Genomic DNA, 15321 nt, shown 5'->3' on the forward strand with positions numbered 1-15321 from the left:
TAAGATACTTAAAGGTACAGTGCAGTTAAATATTTTCAATTGTGATTCCAATCCAGCATGCAATGTTAATAAAATTTATAATTTACTACTCTTATGAATTATTCTTCATTCTCTTGATATCTTTATTGAAACAAAGAAATGCCTATAATTAGTTTAAACAATAAAAAAATTCTGGCCATCATTTCTTTATTGTTGGATGAATGTATCCATCAACCAGCAGGGACAAACAAAGTTGATAAACAAATATTGGCTTCCCTAAAAAGCAACATTCTTGCATTCAAAATCTAGCTATAGAATTCAAACATTTAATGAATATGTGTAAGTTTTAAAGATTTGTAATGTCATGCTCTATCTGAATCAGTCCATTAAATATTTAGGTTCAGTGTCCCTTTAATTGGATATCACTACATATACCAATCACCACTACTTGGATCCAACAATCAATGTACAAATGTTGATACATTATCTCTTGTCTAACCCAGTGTGAATGTAATTTCTTCAGGTTGCTATGTTTACACAGCTTGTCCTCAATGCCAAAATGTTTAAGGATAGGTGTGCCTACCACAGTATAATTTAAATATTTAAATTGCTAATGTAAGTACAATGTAAATCCTTTAACAAGATTTGATACACTCAAGCTGTATAAGTGGATCATCTAAAACCAATTAAAGGGGACAACATGTTTGAGTAAAATGTCCCTTTAATGATTTCTGTCTGTCTGAATAACCTAATTCATGTGTAAAGAATAAATGTAAACTAATTGATGTAAAGAATTATTTGTCTTTATGATGACAATGTATGTTGTAAAATGTTTTCGTCTGTTGTGTAATTATCCATAATATTTAATGTATTCTTTATTTTAGGCTGTGACTCAGCATGGCTCATGCTAGAAGGTATAGCAAGAGTAGAGCAGGCCGTGTTGAGGAACGCAGCTGTCCTGAGAGGGATGAACGACACCATGCAGGCCCAGCTCCGGGCTCATGACTTGACTCTGCGTGCAATTATGAGATTAAGTTCAAGGCCTGAATCTGGAGCTGGACATGCACAGGACGATGAAGAGGATGACCAGTAAGTGGAGGATCTGGAGATGCTCCATGGTGGCAGATAAGAATCCTCCGTCCACATGTTGATTTTGTTGTTTTATTGTTGCCATTTGGCCTTTTGAAAAGTTTATTGTTGTGTCTGTTGCACTCTTTTACCTTGTCATATGTCTCCAATGGGGCTATGCTGGCCCTTGGCAACTCTCTTCATGGACTGTGATGCACTGTGTTACCTTGTCATATGTCTCCAATGGGGCTATGGTGGCCCTTGGCAACTCTCTTCATGGACTGTGATGCACTGTGTTACCTTGTCATATGTCTCCAATGGGGCTATGGTGGCCCTTGGCAACTCTCTTCATGGACTGTGATGCACTGTGTTACCTTGTCATATGTCTCCAATGGGGCTATGCTGGCCCTTGGCAACTCTCTTCATGGACTGTGATGCACTGTGTTACCTTGTCATATGTCTCCAATGGGGTTATGCTGGCCCTTGGCAACTCTCTTCATGGACTGTGATGCACTGTGTTACCTTGTCATATGTCTCCAATGGGGCTATGGTGGCCCTTGGCAACTCTCTTCATGGACTGTGATGCACTGTGTTACCTTGTCATATGTCTCCAATGGGGCTATGGTGGCCCTTGGCAACTCTCTTCATGGACTGTGATGCACTGTGTTACCTTGTCATATGTCTCCAATGGGGCTATGGTGGCCCTTGGCAACTCTCTTCATGGACTGTGATGCACTGTGTTACCTTGTCATATGTCTCCAATGGGGCTATACTGGCCCTTGGCAACTCTCTTCATGGACTGTGATGCACTGTGTTACCTTGTCATATGTCTCCAATGGGGCTATGCTGGCCCTTGGCAACTCTCTTCATGGACTGTGATGCACTGTGTTACCTTGTCATATGTCTCCAATGGGGCTATGCTGGCCCTTGGCAACTCTCTTCATGGACTGTGATGCACTGTGTTACCTTGTCATATGTCTCCAATGGGGCTATGCTGGCCCTTGGCAACTCTCTTCATGGACTGTGATGCACTGTGTTACCTTGTCATATGGCTCATATATTCCTTATTTTTACAAGATTATTTATAAACGTTGTTGATGTTTTCTTACATACTAATAAAATACATTTTATTGCACGAATCTTTGTCCTGATTCTTCATGTTATTTTTTTAAAGCTCTAGTTTATGTTGTTGATCCTTAAAGGGACCTACCAAAAATATTTTTAATAATAAAATCATATATGTAAGACAATTGTAAATGACTTTAAGATTAACTTCAATGTAATCTTATTATTTGTCTTTATATATTTTTCTCTTAGCTTTATCATTGCATGATTATGATTAGCATAGTAATTGTTTTATATATGTATATATAGATTGTTATTTGTGTATATATGTATATTTCAATGTTCAGATCCATGTGTGTATTTAGAAACTCTGCATGAATTGATGCACCTTTACCAAATGATCTGAGTATTGATACAATGATATAATCCCTGTAAAGTGTTCATTTTATTGAAATAGTATTGTCTATGTGTATGCTCTTTTTAAAAACAAAATCATGTCCCTTTAAGTGATGGTGAGCACAATTGTTAATGAATGTATTTCCATTTCTAAAGCGTTTCTGTCCTTTTTACATGAACAAGGACATATAATCTTATTAATAAACAATCTTATTGTAATGTTGACAGCACATGTATTTCATTTTCAATTCTATATTATTGTAAAAGTGTAACCAAATAAATCTCCGTGTGTAATGCAAATAATTTAGATGATGAATATTTGTTAACAAATATGTTAACAAAATACTTCTCCTCCCATATATGGTTATAGGTAGGCTGACAATAATTAAACTTGAATAAATGACACGTTTAATCAATCCATGTATAACTATTGTTATTCCACAACAATCCAAACATATCTTAAAACATCAATGGCATATGTATTTCTCATGTGTATCTTTTAAATGTTAAAGATATACACCATAGCTATAGTTCAAGGGACAGTCAAGTCCGAAAAGATGATTCATGATTTGGTGACATTCCTAGATAGCAATCTAGACACATACTAGTTCCTAAAATATAAATACGTTTCTTAGTGATATGCCAAGATGTCACTGAGTCCTTGTATTGGCTGCGGTTTTTCAGCGATGTCGGATGCGCCATGTTGCTTAAGACGTCACCTGCCAGGCTGTCCAATGATTCCTTGTATTGACTGACGTTCTTACGTGATCAAGAATGTGCCTTTTATTGGATTGCGTTTTGACGCGATCAAGGATGCGCCTTTTTTTTTGGGCGTTCTTACGTGATCAATAATGTGCCTTTCATTGGATGGCGTTCTTACGTGATCAAGGAAGCGCCATGTTAAGACGTCACATGCAAAGGTAAAAAAACGTCTGATTGGATTACGTAGTCCCGCAATATTTGTGCACGTTAAAAACGTTTGTGACTGCAGCCAATTTTAAAAACCTTGCGAATATGTATTATTTGCATCATGTTACATTGTTGACCCGTAGCTGATAAAGACCAACACATTCTCTTTTGCTGGATGTCTGGTTGAATAAACGAACGAAAGCAAAATGTTTTCATGCATATGATATTTCGAGGCAAGTGCAAATCTCTATAGTCCATGTTTAATATGTTTGTCAACAATGTTCCTTTTTCTGAAAAATTACTGTTGTGTTTAATGTTGAACATATCTAATTAATAAATATGCGCTATTGTGTTTGAATAAAGTAATCAATATGCATTTATATTTATCATATGCTAAATATATGATGCCGACTTCTTCTAAATGTAATTTCGTTGTATATTTTATTAAAGGTTCATTAGACACTCACATTATAAATCAAAAGCTTTGATTTTGTCTCTAGTTAGATAGTCCATTGTTTAACCAATACGTTTATTTTTTCTTCTGTTCTACGAAAATGTAAGTAATTTTCTGACTCCTCGCAAAGCCTCTGAGTTTCATGTGAGTACCATCTCCAGCTTTCTCCTGTTTGTGTAAAGGGTCTTTTCATATGTTAATGATGGGGTATTGTCTTGTTTTACATTTGTAATGGGGGTTCATCTATATTTTCAATATAGCTAACCCTATTTTATTTGAAAGTGTTTGAAGCTTTGTAATATTGATATCAGTATATGTTAATCTTGTTGTTTGTAGTAGTGTCTATTACATACAGTTCTGTTAAAAATATAATATACTGTCCCTTGAATGCAAATGTTGTTTTTTGTATCGTGTATGAGTTCCACATTGTTTAATCTTCAAATATATTATTGTTAGCATATTTTCACCCCCCCCACTCCTAAAAGGACTTTAAACCATATTCATTGTTCAAACAAATGTCTTTACAATAAAATATTAACACAATAATTCTCTTTAAGAAAATAGACTTTATTTAACACGTCAATATAAATGTGATTTCAATATTTATTTTTTCACAAAGTACATGTAGATATACCAACAAGCTTCAAATATGTGTTAGCATATGTAATTTTGTTAAAGGGACAGTTTCGAAAACAAATAATGTTTTTCATTATTCTAAAAGTCAATTATGTAATATCAATGATATCAAATGTTTCTCAACAATTGATCATTTGTCTGGGTTTATTTAAATTTGCTAGCTAAACCTATGAGGTTCGTGTGCTCATTTCTTCGAGCTTGAAGAGTGCTTGTAATCATTATACAATTTGACCACTAGAGGGCATTTGGATAGCATTTGTATATGTAAAACCTTGTGCTCATACAGCATATTATTGACCATGTATTGATCATTGATATCTAAAATGTTGTTATGTCTGAACAACAAATAAGTGGTCATTTTTCATAGTCATAGATACAAGGGTAAGCACATAAGTCACACGTATTTCTCCATGTTTTGTTGTTTCCAACTTGATAATGCGTAATACAGTGTTTTCTTTGTAATCAATAATTTTCTGACTGTCCCTTTAAGCTGTGTTATTGGCATTCAAACAGTAATATGCCATCATGGATAATTGTAATGGTAATTTTGTTTGCGATTCGGGAAACAGTTTGGACATCACATCACAGAAACCAATCAATATCATGAACAAGGATAGGTATGTGATGATGTGGTTTTCACACACTTATAACCCACACTCTGCAAACAATCTGCCTCCATGGACCCGGTCCCATAGAAGTCGATTATATACAGAGTGTGGTCCACAAGTGTATGAAAACCACATCATCACATACCTATCCATTACACATAAAATTAAAAAAACCAGTAAAGATGAAAACAAATACTTACTTCCTCTTCCTTCCCCTCTTCCCACGGGGCTGAGGCTCTGGGAGAGGCTACTGCCGACTCCAAAGAGTTCTCCTTGGAGCTGTTGTGGGAAGAGTGGAAGGAAGAGTACTGGGACGACCAAGGTGAGGAGGAGAAGATGGCTGAGGAGGAGAAGATGGCTGAGGAGGAGAAGATGGCTGAGGAGGAGAAGATGGCTGAGGAGGAGTAGATGGGCCGGCAGGAGTAGATGGCCCGGCAGGAGTAGATGGCCCAGCAGGAGGAGATGGGCCAGCAGGAGGAGATGGCCCAGCAGCAAGAGGCCCAGCAGCAAGAGGCCCAGCAGCAAGAGGCGGACCAGGAGGTAGACCAGCATGCGCCTCCCGGAAAAAATTGAACATTTCTTGGTGAAGCTGAAATATTCTGTTTTGTCCTTCTTCGATTCGATTGAGTATGGTGATGATTTGGTTTTGTCCTTGAATAATTTGATTTTGGCAATCAAGTATTCTATTGCGTCCTTCGATATTTTCTATCCGGGAGGTACGCATCTGGTCTATGTAGTCCAGTAGAACCCGCACCTCCGCTATTTCCTCTTGTTGTGCTTGTTGTTGTACCCGTGCACGGCGGGGTGCCCGTGCACGACGGTGTGCGGGTCCTTGAGGGGCCTCGGGTTCCGCGGGATCCTCCTCTGCTTCCGGGGCCTCTTCATCATCTCCCGTGCGCTCTTCGTCACGGGGAGCCTCTTCCCTCCGAAGTGGAAATTCCTCCCCACCACTCTCATCCCGGGGAGATGCATGAGGCTGTGTTTCCTGTGCTGCCTCCTCCCCAGACTCTGTATATTAAAAGAAAAAAAAAAAGAAAAATGTATATATTAGCATATTAGAAAATCAAGCTTTAAATGACTTAGCTTACGATACAATTACATTAATCCACTTAGAAATCTAACAAACAATCAATACGATTTCAGCTTTTTCATAAACCGTGTTTGTGATATCTGGTCAATGTGAATGTTTTAGCGTTTGTTTTCAGTCTGTTTAAATGCACACCTAACCTATAGCCTAGATACTGATGTAACCGCAAAGTAATTGAATGCGTGTAAACAACGTTATAGCATTAATCGGATCCTTAACACATGAAACACAATGTTTTATCTTTCATGATTTAGAAGCATACATTTTTTATCGAATGTACTTTTCTTATCTAATTAGCTTAATTCTCTGGATATTCTTTGCTGAAAAGCTTATCTAAATATGCTTAGAAGATGCTGATTGTTAGCTGAATATAGCTGCCTCCTGTGATTGTTTCACCGTGTGCATGGCTATTTCTTCCTTAAAATATATCTCAAGAAGGATTCAAATTAGGTAATTTAAGTACATTTGAATGTTTTGTCAAATTGTATTCGCTACCTCAATCATGAAAGTAAATGTTTGCGTATAGTGTCCATTGAAATACATTCGTATATGTGAAATTATTGTTCAATGAGCTTACCGTCAGATGAGAGTGGCAGGTTCCCGGTATCAATTCCTCCGATACCGACTACTTCCACCTCGGAGATGCTGGGCCGCAACATTTCCTCCCATCGGCAGTACTCGATTTCAAGGGCAGGTCCGCCACCGGTTCCTGCGGCATGTCGTGCCTCCAGACCTAACTTTTTTTTGAGTTCCAGTTTACAGTCCCGGTAGCGATGTTTGATCGAATCCATATCTCGGTTCCGGCCACCCACTGCATTGACTGCATTCCTGATCTCATTCCAGAGCCTCCTCTTGTCAGTCGGGGTTGTCTTTTGGTGCTGCAGCCTCCTATGCCTGGCCATATAGGCCTCTACGAGGGCCTCCTTCTCCTCCATCGAAAACCTCGCCTCCCTAGTTGCCTTGGCCTTCCCCTGTGATGATGCCCTCTGTTTCCCGGACTGTGAAGCCCTACTCTGACCGCCACTGGGCCCAGCCACTTGGTCATCTTGAACCAAGTGGCTGGGTCCACCCACCGCTTCCACCCCCGCTTCCTGCCCCCCTTCCTGCTCCCCTTCCTGCCCTGTTCCTCTCCCCCTCCCTCTCCTCCCCCCTCTACCTGTCCCCTGCCTGGCCTCCATCTGTTCCCTAAACTAAACCCCAAATAATCAAACAAAAAGTGAGTGTGATGAAATGAAAGGGGGTCAAAATAAAGAAGTAAAAAGACAAAAAAGGTGCTTAAAGTGTGAGAGGGATGTAAAAAAACAAAGAGGGTAAGGAGTATTTAAATAAACCAAAAGAAGAAGAAGACTAAAAGGAGGATATGTCAACTAAATGTAACTAGGGGATGGGTATGGGATGGGTATGGGGTATGGGATAAGAGTAAATGGGATGAAAGGGAATGGGACTACAAGGAATGGGGTATGGAGTGTAGTATGAGGGGGTAGGGGGTATGGAGTGTATGTAGTGTTATTGATAAGTGTATGTATGTATTGAATGTGTTTGCGTGTAAATGTGTTAAGTGTACAGAAAAATCACTCGCTCGCTAACTCACACTACTACTAATTCTCACTAACAAACACTCCCACTAACTCTCACTAACTACCAGTAACTTACGCTCCCACTAACAACTCTCACTAATAACTCCCACTAACTCACTCACGCTCCCACTAACAGACTCTCTCCCACTCCCACTAACTCCCACTAACTCACTCACGCTCCCACTAACAGACTCTCTCCCACTCCCACTAACTCCCACTAACTCACTCATGATAACACTAACAACTGACTCTCTCACGCTAACACTAACTCACTCTCAAAAATTCTCAAACTCTAATATTAAACCTCCAATCTCCAAAGACCCAACAGCAACACAGTCAAAGAAGCCCTGCTTGTGTGGTGCTTATATACCCTGTGTAAATGTTTAATGATGTCCCAATTTCCGTTGTAAATAGTGTTCAGGTGTGCTTTATTAGCAATTAATATTATTGCAATGTGTATTAAGTGTGTGAATTTGCGCATGCTCATTTTGAGTTGGTATTTGTGGAATGTGTAGAATGCGATGATGTCATAGTGGTCGTTTTCTCTAACATTGTCCAATAGTATTCTTTTTAAATGTGAATTTGCGATGGTGTGTTCTTAGTGAAGTGTTGTATATGTATGTTTGTCATAATATATAGTGATATTGAATGCGATTTTTTTTGTAGTGTATGTATATCTTTTTTAATCCTTGTTGTTATTTTGCGATTTTACGCATCTTAAAGTATATGCGTATTCCCCGTATTAAATTTTATTACAAATCCCCCCGCTTGTGAATGTGTAATGCTTGTGTGCTTTGTTGATTGATTGTTGTTGTGACATTTGGGGCGTGTTATTGTTGTGCATGATGTGGTATGCGTCATATGACCGAGCTGTGCGTATTCTCGCGAGATCGAGTGTTAGGTGAAAAAAGCTATTTTTTGCCTTTCCCATTGATCTCTATGGGAGACTGTCTAACGCGGGCAGGATTACGCGTGTGACATACACGCGTTAAGAGCATCGTTAGATGGTCTTATTTGAACTCTAAATACCGGAGTTAAACAATGCCGTGCGTTAGACATAAAACACGCGTGGCGTTAGCAACCCATCTACCGCCGAACTCTAAATCTAGCCGTTAGGGTTAGAAAATACATAATACCATGTCTCAAACCAATTATAGATGAGCTTCTAGAATTTTCCATAATATTATGTCATAGTTATTGGCTATAATAATAACTTAAACTTAACCTAAAAAGAAGCACACATTAACATGAGGAGTCAATTATAAAAGGACGATAATAAGTTCATCCTTAAATAATGTGCACAACGTAGGGTGGTCTGACTATAGGCCACCAAACTTAACCATATTGGAGAACTATGTTGTAGGATGGTATAATGAGTATGAACCAAAGTACATATGATACTAAGGAGACCATAATTTAAACCAAGTGTAAATAATGTGCACAATATTTAGGGGGTGGTCTAAATATAAATCTCCAAACAAAACTATATTATATTATTATATTAGAGGGCTGGGTTTCAGAAAAATGTGGACAAAAATACATGTAATGTTAAAAGACCCACATAATTAGACAAAAATATAAATATGACAGTATTGTAACTCATATGTAGAACCTTAATTCCTCTATGCTAGTAATTGATATCAAATTCTGAATTGAAACCGACAGGTATCAGGCTACCAAGCTTATGTATCCAGTAGATTTCTTGTCTGGACAACATCTAGAGCTTGCCCCCCCCCTCGTGGGGGTCTAATAATTTGCTTGATAGCCTGCCACCTGAAGGTTCCAACTTCCCCGCCATGTATCTTCAAAAAATGATTGGCGAGTGCAGATACTGCTCTTTCTTGAGACACATGAGATAAATGTTCTCTTATGCGTTTGCCTACTGTACATGTGGTCCGCCCTACATATTGTTTGCGACATTGTGTACATTCAATTAGGTATATGACATACTTTTTTTTTATAAACTTTCTTTATTAAGGCTTTTCAGAACAAACATGTACATTAAAGCAATTTAACAATTAGTCTAATATGCATTTTTCAAAGTCCATAACTGTGAGGGTATTAGACACTTTTTGCAGTCCATTCATTCCTGCCTAAAATGGCAGGAAACCATATAGTCTATGTTCATCTGTTCTTTCCAGCCATTTTAATATTAAACACACATAAAAATTTAAGATTAAACTAAAACAAAAAGGAAAAAAACATACAGTCTAGAATAGATTAATAACATACTATAATTAAGTAATCCCACTATATAACTCATATATAGTACCCTTAATCCACACAGTTGTATTGATCTTCAATTAAGATCCATAGTAGAAAAAAAGAAAAGAAAAAAAAAAAAGAAAACCTGGGCCCTCCACCATGCACCACCGTCAGTCAAAAGTCCATTGTCCTGTGAGTTGTCTTTCTAAGATATAGATAGTGTTTCTAAGTGGATTAATGATCTGTCTCTGTGACTCCTGGGCAAGCGAGAGTATAAAAGGCTCCCATTTTTTTATGAATTTTGCTGTTCTTTTGTTTGGTTCCCCCAAGGTGTCCCATTTTTCCTTAGTGAGTTGGCAAAGAATGCTATTTTTCAATTCATTCATCTTCAGAGTTTTATTTGATGGCCAATACTTAAGAATTAATTTCTTCGCCAGAATAATCACATTAACAATAAATGGTTTCAAAGGTGTTGGTGTGTTGTCTAGTTTAAGTAATATAATTTGTTCCTCCTCTAGTGGTGTATTGTGCAATTTAAGAACCTTAATCCAGTATGCTATCTGAGCCCAATATCTTTTAATATGCGGGCATCTGATTAGGAAATGTAGTGTATCCGGCTCTAGAAATTGGCATTTTGGGCAAATGTTTGGAATGGATGTATTCCGTTTTTTAAGAATTTTCGGAATTAGATAAGCCTGATGAAGCATTTTTGTATGGGTCTCCCTAAGGTCTGAGGCCAAAGTGGCCTTGATTATTACCTGAAAGCTATCTATAACAGCTTGATCTGTAACTACCCTGCCAGAAGTGGATGACCACTTTGAGAGGATTGCGTCTATCGTGTGGTTCTCAATTTTTTGTAATAGCGTTCTATAGAACAAGGAGATAGAATGTTTATCGTTTTGAAAAAAAAGTGAGATAGTGGACTTTAGTCCTGGATTTCCAATCAGAGACATTGATTATTTAAGTGTCTGATTAATGTAATGTTTGGTTTGTAAATATGCATAGTGATGAATATTAGGTATATCAAATTCCCTCTGCAGATCTTGGAATAATTTAATTTCTCTCCCTCCCAGTTTTAAGATCTGACTAACCATCCTTAGGACTTTCTCGTAGATATATGACATACTTGTTGCCACATTTGATGCAACCTTTAGTATCAAATACTTCAGAATTAGAGGCTGAAATGAAGGTCTTGGACACATACATATGATCACACGATTTGCATGACCTTTTGCCGCATTTGTACTTGACTTTTACTTGTAGCCAAGAGCTACCACTGCCCTGCTTATGAAGTAAACTAGGAGATAGTAGGTTGCCCAGGGATAGGTTACGTTTGTAAACAAAATTGCAACCATCCCTGATGGTCACACGTAAAATCGTATCCCCACATAAAATAGGTAAATTTCTACTAACCACTTGACAGACCTGGTGCTATTGGTTAGAATATGCCGTTATCAGGGTCGGTTTAGTTTTAGTATCTGATTGATTCTGCTTAGTTGTATTCTTGGGTTCAAAAATGCTTTTTTCATTTCTATATGATTCACTTCCCAAAAAAGCTTTGTTGACAACTTTCTTGGGGTAACCCCTAGCTTCAAGTCTCTTCTTCAAATCTTCACTCTCCAAAAAACTGGCCCTTTGCTATACCTCTGAACACATGTCCAGGATGGCTACTTCAAGTGTGCAGAAGGGTATTCCCAGAAATGGGCTTCCTGTAGAGAGATGAAGAAATAGTTTTGGACTGACAATTTGATGTTACGGTTATATCCAGATAGTTAGTTGTATTTTGGTTCCACTCAAAGGTGAACTTCAAGCCTACTTCATTTTGATTGAGATGTTCAACCAATTTCTGTGCTTGATGATAGTCAGCAGACCAAATAATAAGAAGATCATCGATAAATCTCATATATTTAACAAAATATTGAGAGTGCTGATTGTCACCTCCATAAACGCTCCCACCAGCCCATAAAAATATTTGTGTAGGAGGGGGCAAACTTAGCTCCCATAGCGGTTCCACGTCTCTGGAGGTAGAATACATCTGAAAACATAAAAAAGTTATGCTGAAGAAGAAACTGAACAGCTCTGATTATAAAATCTTTATGTCTTGTGGTTAGGTTGGTGCATTTATCCAAAAATAAAGACACTGCCTGTAGTCCATACGTATGCGGTATGGAGTAGTACAAGGACACAATGTCAATTGTGACCCAACTGTATCCTGGCTCCCACGTAGTGTCTTCCAGTTTGGCAATGCATGGGCAGTATCCCTCACATAGCTAGGTAGACATTGAACAAGGGTCTGGAGAAATCGGTCTACCCATTTGGACAGGGGCTCTAATAGAGAGCCAATACCCGCCAGTATGGGCCTACCTTGTACATTAGTGAGGCTTTTGTGGACCTTAGGGAAGTGGTGGAAAATGGGCGTTATTGGATTTTCAACCATAATACAATCAAGTGTCTGTTTATCAATAATTCCCATTTCCACACCATCATCCAATAAGTCCCTCAATATCTCATTAAACTGTACGGTAGGGTCTCTAGTTAGAGGAGTGTATGCCTCAGCATCAGTCAATTGTCTGTCATTAACATACATATCCTTATAGAGCACCACTATACTCCCACCCTTATCTGATTGGTGGATAACAATCTCTTTGTTATTCTGGAGATTAGTGATTGCTTCTCTTTCTGGTCATGATAGGTTAGACTGGTTCCCTGAACCTGAGTTAGCTAATTGAGTTAAATATTCCACCACTCTCTTGTGAAAGACCTCTAGACTTTTACCTTTAGATTTTAGAGGATAAAAGTTTGATCTAGATCTCATCAGGTTAGGCATGTGACTTGTTATACCGGGGCTTGTGTGTCTCCATCTGTATTAGATAGGTCTTCCAAGTATGTCAGGGCTCACACGTCACTGAATGACATATCTGCCTGGCATGTCCTCTGTTGATATGTGTAGGCAGTATTTGTCCCCTCGTGCTCGGACACTGAAAATAATTTTCTATGGGTAAGATCTCTTACCAACTTTTTGACGTCCAAAATAGTTTGGAACAAGTCAAAGTTGCGCGAGGGAAAAAAACTCAAAACTCAAACCATAATAAATATGTAAAGGTGTGTCTACCAACACAAAACTGTTTAGTTGTATCCTGTTTGTTCTCTTATCAAGACGTAATTCAGAATAAATATGTTAACAATACTCCTTGTCACAGAAAACCAAAAGGCAATCAAAGATCTGCAACAAAGACACTTAAAAGTGCCTACATTAATTTTCCCAAGAGTTGGATTGCATGCGTTAAGTGATAGGGAGATTATTTGGAGATTTTGTCTGAATAGGCAGTCCATAGTGAAACTTTACAATCAAATGAGTAACTCCTTTGAACCTCTAACAGTATGTACAGGGGCATTACCTGGTATGATTAACTTCTTGCAGTACTTAATTTTCTTGCTACAGTCTCATTTCAGTCGTTCAAAAGCATATTGATTGGTAAAAGTCAGCCAAGTTTCTCAAGGCATCTAATGAATGTTTTAAAAGCCTTGTTAGGGATCTTACCACTCTATGGCCCCGATTTAACAAAGGGTCAAAGCGCCATCTTTGAGAAAGCCCAGAGGCACAAAACCAGACAGATGCTGGAGGGTTGATGCTTAACCTTGCAGCAAAATAATGTTTAAATAAAGCTTAGAATAAAAGTAAGTTGTTTTAACTTTAACATTTAGGACTGCTCTGCCTGATTGCTAATAATTACATACTAATCCTTAATCAAAGTTGGTTGATATATTGAAGTGGTGTTTATTGCTTCTTAAGATGTAATTGGTGTCAAACAAGCCATTGTTGACTGTCTAAGAAGGTGTGATATTTTAAAACTAGTGCATGGGCCCTCATAGGATATGTGTGTATGCTGCAGAGTAATAACTTTTACTAGAACTTTTTTTTTTTAATGGAAGTATATTACAAAGATGCATATATTTCAAATCGAAATGCACCCATGTACATTTCATTGTTGACCCTTCAAAACTCTTTAAAGTTTAAAGCTGTATTTTTAAAAAAGAAAACGTATTTTTTACTATTTTTATTACCTACATTTTTGTTTAATTTAAAATGGTATTATATTTGAATATTTTTTAAAAAAGTAAAAATTTTCAGAATATACTTTTTTGCAATATAGAAATAATTGTTGTAATTTCATTGAAAACAGTTGATGCTGGTTATTCTTTTTTGTCATGGCTGATGACACCATCAACAATGCTAGAACTGCAGCAGAAATTCAATTAAATGATGCACACAAATCTATAAGATGTGAAATTAAATGTACTTTTGGAATGTTAAAATGTATATTTCGGGTTTGGACCACTCTAGCGGAATTATGCTTTATGCCTCAGAAAATGTTGCAAAAATAGTTTTAATGTGCTGCATCCTTCATAATATAGCAATTAGAATCTTTTTTGTATTAGATAGGTCTTCCAAGTATGTCAGGGCTCACACGTCACTGAATGACATATCTGCCTGGCATGTCCTCTGTTGATATGTGTAGGCAGTATTTGTCCCCTCGTGCTCGGACACTGAAAATAATTTTCTATGGGTAAGATCTCTTACCAACTTTTTGACGTCCAAAATAGTTTGGAACAAGTCAAAGTTGCGCGAGGGAAAAAAACTCAAAACTCAAACCATAATAAATATGTAAAGGTGTGTCTACCAACACAAAACTGTTTAGTTGTATCCTGTTTGTTCTCTTATCAAGACGTAATTCAGAATAAATATGTTAACAATACTCCTTGTCACAGAAAACCAGCAAAAGGCAATCAAAGATCTGCAACAAAGACACTTAAAAGTGCCTACTACTACTAGCCAACAATGCTAGAACTGCAGCAGAAATTCAATTAAATGATGCACACAAATCTATAAGATGTGAAATTAAATGTACTTTTGGAATGTTAAAATGTATATTTCGGGTTTGGACCACTCTAGCGGAATTATGCTTTATGCCTCAGAAAATGTTGCAAAAATAGTTTTAATGTGCTGCATCCTTCATAATATAGCAATTAGAATCTTTCGGCTAGATTACGAGTTGTGCGTTAGAGTTAAAAAGCAGCGTTAAGAGGTCCTAACTCTGCTTTTTAATGCCCGCTGGTATTACGAGTCCTGCAGGACATACAGCAAATCCACTTATGTCAATTGCATATCCTATATTTTCTATGGGACTTGCATAGCGCCGGTATTACAAGTCTGACAAAAAGTGAGCGGTAGACCCTCTCCTGTCAAGACTGGTACCTTATTTAAAAGTCAGTAGTTAAGAGTTTTATGGTACAACGCTGTAGCATAAAACTCTTAACTAAAGTGCTAAAAAGTAC

This window comes from Bombina bombina, chromosome 7 (assembly GCF_027579735.1).
Source record: "Bombina bombina isolate aBomBom1 chromosome 7, aBomBom1.pri, whole genome shotgun sequence".
Lineage (NCBI taxonomy): Eukaryota > Metazoa > Chordata > Amphibia > Anura > Bombinatoridae > Bombina > Bombina bombina.